This window comes from Belonocnema kinseyi, chromosome 3, assembly GCF_010883055.1.
Source record: "Belonocnema kinseyi isolate 2016_QV_RU_SX_M_011 chromosome 3, B_treatae_v1, whole genome shotgun sequence".
NCBI classification, from domain to species: domain Eukaryota; kingdom Metazoa; phylum Arthropoda; class Insecta; order Hymenoptera; family Cynipidae; genus Belonocnema; species Belonocnema kinseyi.
Genome location: NC_046659.1, coordinates 4368373 through 4376763, shown reverse-complemented (window position 1 = coordinate 4376763; position 8391 = coordinate 4368373). Strand labels below are relative to the sequence as shown.

The window sequence follows — 8391 nt, the reverse complement described above, 5'->3', positions numbered from 1 at the left end:
GTGGTTATGGCTGAAATTTTACCGCGATTTCGCTGGAAGCGGGTGAAATTTTTCAGATTAGCACCCGCTCCCGGCGAAATCCTGCGGTTGTCCTTATGACAATATCGTATTTTAGAAGAGGTGATTTCCTTGAAAAATCTGTGCGTAATATGTGTTCCATACGTTCAAAGCTTGTCCTTACTAAAAGTCGAAAGTGAAAAAATTAAATTTTTTACACTGAAATAATTCTTTTATGTTTTCAATTGCTTCATGGTTCTAAATGTTAATGAAAATTATATATTGCTTATTATTAAAAAATATTGAACACTTTCCTAGGTAGATTTCAGAATCACGAGGAGCGACAAAACACTTGATTTTAGAAAGCTAAGTACCAAAAGGTGGCAGAGATGCTTGCCACACTTCTGCTGAGTAATACGCTTGCAACCTGGGGTCCATATAACCCCAGCGTAGATAATTCTTAATCAAAACAAAATTACTCGATAGATTTACTTGAAAAATTTTCTATAACTTCTTGAAGTGTTAATTAAAAGCACTGTATAGGTTTTATAGGAAAAATTATTATTTAAGTATGTTAAGAAAATTACTGAATTTAGTGAAATTGGAAAAATGACTGTCTTTACAAAAAACAGGTTTTTCAAATTTTTGTTGTAAAAAGAGCTAAAAATTTGAGGTTGTCTTCTTCTAGTACGCAACTATAATAAAAAAATAGTATTCAATTCTCTATCGTAAAAAACATATTTTTATTTTGAGAAATAAAGTTGGGAATTTTGCGGTCCATATGGCCGCCAGGCCAGTTGGAATAGCTGCCACAGACTGCCAAACTTACGTAGAGTATTTCTATTGGTCGTAAATGATAGATATAAATTTCATGAACGATTGTGACTTAAAACCCGCTGCTCTTGAGTTAAGGCATTTAAATTTCATCTAGAAAATGTGCTGGTGTCCATATGGACTCCCAGTGGCAAGCAAGGTTTAAAATAATATTTCCTAACAAAATCCAAAGTGCCATGCAAGAAAAAGTCATGGAAAATCTTATATTTTTTCTCATTTACACAATTTTTGTTCTGTAGGGTTTTTTATTTTTATCCGAAGCTACATGCACGCCATTTTTCCATTAAATTGAAATACTATTTCATAAAGAAATCCAAAATGGCATGGAAAATAAAGTCATTTACACCTTCTTTAATCTCTGATAGATACTCCTCCGTTTCCTCGTATTTTTATTGACATCAATTCTTAACTACACTCCGTACATTATTCTAAACTAAAGTAATTGATGACTTTGGTTAGAGAAGTCTTATTGTTTATAACTTATGAGAATCGCATTTTATTAAAATCTCCGCAATCGCCGAGATTCAAACGCACGCAGCGCGTCACTTTCGAACTTACGTAGGGCGCTACGAAAGTTTGGCAATACGCGAAACCTATTGAAAGAAGAGAGATGATCCTTGCATCATTAGAAAGAGCGTCAAAAATTACGACCCAGAAGTTAGCTATACATATAGATTTGAAAATTCGACCTTGAATAAAAAATGAAATAATAGACGTAGCGAAAAACTAAAAACACTGCTTGAATCATCTGAGCCATATCTCTAGGTGTTTTTTTCACTTTTTTCATAAATTCATATTTTAAACAATTACGTTGTTAATTAATATATATCCTTCATTATGAAAAAAACCAAAAGTCTTAAAGAAAAAGTGAAGATAGTTCTGGATTCTCCTCGGCAATATCTCCAGATGTTTTTTTCGTTTTTTGGAAAAATTAACTATTTAAACAATTATATTGTTTAAAATTTTTAACTATTTATTTAACAATTGTGGTAAACAATTCAGAGTTGTTAAGTGAAAAATAACAAACCTTGAAGTATCATGAATGAAAAAAAATTTTAAACAATGCAAAAAAGTTAGTTTGAATTTTTTTCCCCTCTCTACGTACACAACTTTACGATATCCCATGGCGCATATGGATTTGATTGGATTTGATTATTTATCCTTCATTATAAAAAAAAAACCAAAACTCTTAAAGAAAAAGTGAAGATAGTTCTGGATTCTACTTGGCAGTATCACCAGGTGTTTTTTCATTTTTTTAAAAAGTAATTATTTAAACAATTATATTGTTTATAATATTAAAAAATTTATTTAACAACTGTGTTAAAAATTCAGAGTTTTTAAGTGTAAAATAACATACCTTGAAGTATCACGAATGAAAAAAATTTTAAACAATGCAAAAAAGTTAGTTCAAACATTGTTTTTGCCCTCTCTACGCACACAGCTTTACGATATCCCATGGCGCATATGGATTTATTTATCAAAAACAATGTTTAAACTAACTTTTTTGCATTGTTTAAAATTTTTTGTCATTCATGATACTTCACGGTATGTTATTTTTCACTGAACAGCTCTAAATTGTTCACCACAATTTTTAAATAAATTTTTTTTAATTATAAACAATATAATTGTTTAAATAATTAATTTTTTCAAAAAATGAAAAAACACCTGGAGATATTGCCGAGGAGAATCCAGAACTATCTTCACTTTTTCTTTAGGAGTTTTGACTTTTTTTATGATAAAGGATAAATAATCAAATCCATTAGCGCCATGGGATATCGTAAAGTTGTGTGCGTAGAGAGGGGAAAAAAATGTTCAAACTAACTTTTTTGCATTGTTTAAAATTTTTTTCATTCATGATACTTCAAGGTATGTTATTTTTCACATAACAACTCTCAATTGTTTACCACAATTGTTAAATAAATTTTTTTAAATTATGAACAATATAATTGTTTAAATAACTACTTTTTTTCAAAAAATGAACAAAACTCCTGGAGATATTGCCGAGGAGAATCCAGAACTATATTTACTTTTTCTTTAGGACTCTTGATTTTTTTCATAATGAAGGATATATGTTAAATAACAACGTAATTGTTTAGAAAATGAAATTTAAAAAAAAATGAAAAAAAACACCTAGAGATATGGCTCAGACGATTCCAGCGGTGTTTTTAGTTTTTAGCTACGTCTATTATTTCATTTTGTATTCAAGGTCGAATTTTCAAATCTATATGCATAGCTAACTTCTGGGTCGTCAAAAAATAGGTAAGAAGAGGAAACCTGCTGACTCAGGTCTCAGTACAGTCTAAGCACGCAGCCCAGAACGATCGAGAAATGGCGACGTGGACAAAGGAAGAATATCGTGTGATAATTCGATACAACTTTTCTCGCGGTTTAAGTGTAGACCAAAGTTTTGAGGAAATGTCTCCGGTATTGGGTAAGGATTGTCCGCATCCCACAACAATTTTCCGACGCTATGAACAGTTTGAAAGGGGAAATTGCGGTCTCGCGGACGACTCGCGCTCAGGTCAACCGCCGGAAGTGGTGACATCGGAAAACGTTGCGTCTGTGAATATCTACTGAATGATAATAGAAGAATAACGTACCGGCAGATAGAGCGTGTGTTACACATTAGTGCACCAACAGTCCATTGAATTCTGCATGAACATTTACATGTTAGGAAGGTTTGTTTTCTATGGGTACCACATGCTTTGACCGAGGAGCCAATGGCAGCGAGAGTAAAGTGGTGCGAAAATTTCTAAAAACATTTGAATCGGGATCTCCTCCAAATGTAAATAGTATTATAACAGGCGACGAAACCTGGCTATATTATTAAAACGTTCGAACAAAGTCACAAACAAGATCTGGCTGTGTGAGGATGAGGATGCTCCAATGGAGGTGCGGAAGTCTCGATCTGTAAACAAAAGAATGATTGCAGTATTCTTTGGAAAACAAGGCATTGTGGATCGGGTCGTACTGGAAAAACAGCGTACAGCCTCTTCCTGGTAGGCTCAAGAATGTTTACTCCAAGTCATAAACCAACCCAAAAACGTCAGGCCGAAATCTCGACTCAGCACCTGGCTATTCCACCACGACAATGCACCGACTTACAGTAGCTTTTTTGGTCAAATCTGAACTGACTGTTCTAGATCACCCTCCTTACAGTCCAGATCTTGCTCCCTGTGACTTTGGTTTATTTCCGGAAGTAAAAAAACAACTAAAAGGACGTTGATTTACTAACGAAACTGACCTTTTAACGGCGTGGGAACAAACGTGTGCAGATTTTCCGGAAGAGAAGTGGAAGGGTTGGTTCGATGACTGGTTTCGAAGTATGGAAAAGTGTATTCACGGCGGTGGAAAGTACTTCGAAAAACTACAAAAGGTTCGTCTGTATTGCACAACTTTCGTAGCGCCCTATGTACAATGGGAAAGGCCTCCTCTGCAACATTGACTTTTTGATGAAACTTATCATCAATCGATAGTTTAAAAATTATGAGCGTATGAACATCACGGTCGCCGGGGCTGCCAAATGTCTACAGAGTCACGCGCGGTTATTTCCAGCCTGCGCCACCTGTCCAGTGGTAAAGGGCCTGTCCAACGACCAGGCTGCCACTAGTTCAAATCTTTTTGTCGACATTTTTTAATAGTTTTTCAGTTCTCGCATTGTAAATATAACAAATAGTAATTTTTAATGCTCCTCCAGAAATCAAAATTTACATTTCAAAAATAATTCAATTATAGTTAAAACTTCTAGATATAAACAATCCTTTCTGAGAATCAGAGTTAAATAGTGAATAAATGTCGGTTAATTTTTCGATAACAGTAATCTAGATTAAAAATTGTTACTGACTTAATAATTGAAAAAAGTAAAAAATGAGTAATAAATGAATAATATTCTTTTTTTAATTAATTCTTACATAATTATTAGTATTCTTTATTTTGCCTAATAATTTATATTGATATTTAGTTCAATAACAATAAATAATGCTACCATAATTATTATATTTTATTGATAAAAAACTGTGATTTTAATAAAATTGATTACCATACATTTACAGGTATGACCGATTTCATATGAAATCGGGCAGTCTGACCCTGGTGATTTCACGGAATTGTTTGTGGATGAAATCTATTGTTTTCCAAGGCAAACTATGATCCGTATAATCACGATTTTTGTTTAAATGCTGTATCTTGGGAACCAATTGACATAATTTAATTTTCTTTGCAGGAGCTTTTAGGGAAAACTAAACTCTTTTAAAATCATCAGGAAATTTAAGGAAAGTTAACAAAATTGCCAAAATGGCTTACATTTATCGAAAAATATAAGAACTCAAATTTCTCAAAAAGGCCACCATCGATGTCTTTTTATGTTTTTTAAATTTTTTGTAATAATTAAAAATATCCTGTGAGTTGCGTCCTCGCTAAACTATTCATTTTTGTAGAAAAATTTATTTTTCGTAAATTAACGGGGGCGATCCATGTAACGGCTTCAAAAAATTAATTTTTTTCTTGGCTTAAATGGAAGCTTGTCATCCCAAAAACTCGCTGTAAAAGTTTCAGAGTCGCAGGTACATTCTTACACCTCTATAAGGCGCCCCGCGTGCTTCGCGCTAGCCTGCCGATGCTGCCTTTTTTTCAGCATGTGAATCTTTAAAAGCGTTTTTCTCAGTATCATATTTTTCATAATTGCCCGGAAGGTAACTCAAAAAGTATTTGACCGATTAAGTTTTCCTTGCATACACATATAGTTGAAGCGATTGTCTCCTGTGTGAACCTCTCTAAATTGGAAAAAAATGTTTAAACAATTATTTTTTAAATAATTTCATGCAAATTTGTGGGTCCCTTATGATTAAAAAAGTTATGTATATTTATGGCTGAAAAAATGTTATTTCTTAGTTTAAAAGTGCCCTAATATGCCATATAAGTTTTGGAAAGATTCGTTATATCTTTCATCCACAAAAAAATCACAAAATATACCCTTATTTTTCAGGTGTTTTTTTAATATGATGTATAACTCTGAAGTGAATTACAAATGTTGTCGACATGGAAACAATTGAATGCACTAACAGAACAAACTGAAGTCCGGAAAGATAGAATATACTATATAGTGTTATTTCATATTTGGCAATATGTCCTGACTTCGAAACTATTTATAAGAAAGTGATATACAGCAATTCTAGTGACCCATTTGCACAGCTTCATAAGTTGGCTGTTTTATTAGGACCATTTTTCTCAAAAAAATAATCATTTAAAGCGACAGTGTTTGTAAAAATGGTTACTGCCGAATTATTGGTAAGTTTCGCGTGTGTTCAAATCAGGCAATTTAAGGTGACGAAGAACCAATGTTGAATGATGTAAATGTATGTGAAAACAAACAGTTTGAGTATGAAGACAAAGAATTCAAACGATTTTTCAGATTACGGACACAAATAATAGAATTTCAGATGTAATATGTAATGCTTCGCCTTGTTGAAATCCATTAAGTATCAGAGAAAGGTGTCGAGAAAACTATGTTTGCAAACAAAAGAAAACAGCTGATACATTTACGGAAACGACGACCAGTAAGCTCTTAAAAGTTTAAAATTTATCATTGCCAAAAGTAAAATTGTCACCTTGCGCCGAATGGGTATCGAATTTTAAAAGAGCTTTGAAAAACTGGAAAAATGCACAAGAAAAGATCGGTCTGCTGACGCTGATGCCAAGAGAAATCACGAAGCAAGCTTTACTTTTCACGGTTTCTGAAGTAACAAAATAAATCATAGATCAGTCCAGGAAATTTTCTATTAAAACATATTATTATTATTATTATTATTATTATTATTATTACAACATTAAGCCATTTCCCTTTCGGGCTAGGCGTGACTCCCTCGGTAGGGTGTCTACTAGCGTCTCTTCTGCACCACATTCTTTTAGAATTATCTCGTTACTTACTTTGTCCATCATGGTTTTCCCGCATATTATGCGCATCAATCTCATGTCAATTGCGTTAATTTTACTCTTACCTTTTTCTTGATAAGTCCATGTCTCGCTACCGATAGTACAGTCGGTACAAATATGGAATTATGCATTGCCATTTTAGCTTTATTTGATATATTTTTACTTCTGATAAGGGGACCTGCTCTACCAATAACCTTCTTACCTTCATTTATTCGTCTATCTAATACCTCATCTATCTTCCCGTCCCTAGTAAATAAGCTAACAAGATATACGAACTTATCAACTTGTTCAATTCTCTCAACATTTAATCAAAAATTGCATAGTGTTTTCTCACTCTTTCCTTCGAACACCAATATCAATATATAAAACTCAATATCGAAAATCAATATATAAAACTCCTGCCCCATACAATGCATGTCCTGTGAGTGATCCTGTGAGCCAAATTTGAGCTTTTACTTATTGAATTAAAAAACCAGAGAAGGGATGTAGCGAATATCAAAGATATCCGGGATGCAAATTTGCCTAAAGTGATGTATTTTCTTATAAACGAAGATTGTCAGTTTGGAGATTGCAAAAAATGTTCAGAAGCTAGAGGCATTACGCTTCAATCAGCAGCAATTTTAGAGGGAACTAGTTCAGACGATATTATTTTTGCGATTTGGAACAAAGGTGATATTGAAAAGAGAACAACTTCTACACGTACTCGTATTGTCAGTTTTGTCAAAAAATTAGCAACCTGGATAGTAAATGCGAATGTAACCATATATGTGAAAATATGTGAAAAATATTCAAAGAGAAGAAATCAAAAAGGACAAAGATCGCGCTAAGAGACATTAGAATCATTTTAAAATGCAGTGTATTAAAGGAATAATGCCGAGGAGGGAGATGTGATGTGGAATGCCAAAATAAGGTGTAGACACAATAAAAGTTCGAGCTATCATTAAGGGTTAAAGGATGCCATTTAGACTTGAATTTCGATGGCCAACTCGTGGCGTACGCTGTTAACCTGGAGTTCCTCCACAAGCTTGGCCGTCGAAATGCAAGTGAAAATAAATGGCCTCCTTTAACCCTTAATGATAGCTCTGATTTTTATTGTGTCTTCAACTTATTCTCGGCATTCCAAATCACATCTCCTTCCTCGGAAAATATGTCGAAGAAGATGCTTGTATATACTTCCGAGAAATTCCTCTACTGATGCTACGTCCTAAATGCGGCTTTGAGTCCACCCAAAGGTCACGAGATCCGGCCGATCCATCGCATTGAATCCATTTTCATTGGCTCCCCCAGCTCTAGATTGGTCGGCATTGTTGGCCGACCCATTGTCGGTAGCCCTGCGCGTTCTGTTGTTTTGAACCGCACTTACTACAACTATGTTTGGTGTTGTCATTGTTGTTCCCACGAGAAGCTAGGGAAAGGGGTTCGTCCATCCTTGTAGAGCCCCGCATGCAAGTATAAGGCTGGTTACTCTGAGAGGTCACCCGGTATCCCAGAGTCACCGTTCTAGACACCTCACCCAGGTGCCATTCAGCTTTCGGTACGGTTTTCAGACCTCCGCTTGGGGGTTAATTCCTTCGGGACCACCCCTGGACAATTGTCCGCGACTGCCTATTTTTTTTTGTAACCATATTC

The 8391-nt window shown here is 34.4% G+C and overlaps 1 protein-coding gene across 2 annotated transcripts in view; it reads right to left on the bottom strand.

The window, feature by feature from the left end:
* The window catches only part of LOC117169062 (peroxisome assembly factor 2), a 191200-nt gene that overhangs the window by 117586 nt on the left and 65223 nt on the right, over positions 1-8391 (bottom strand). The gene's annotated exons all lie outside the window — the stretch shown is intronic.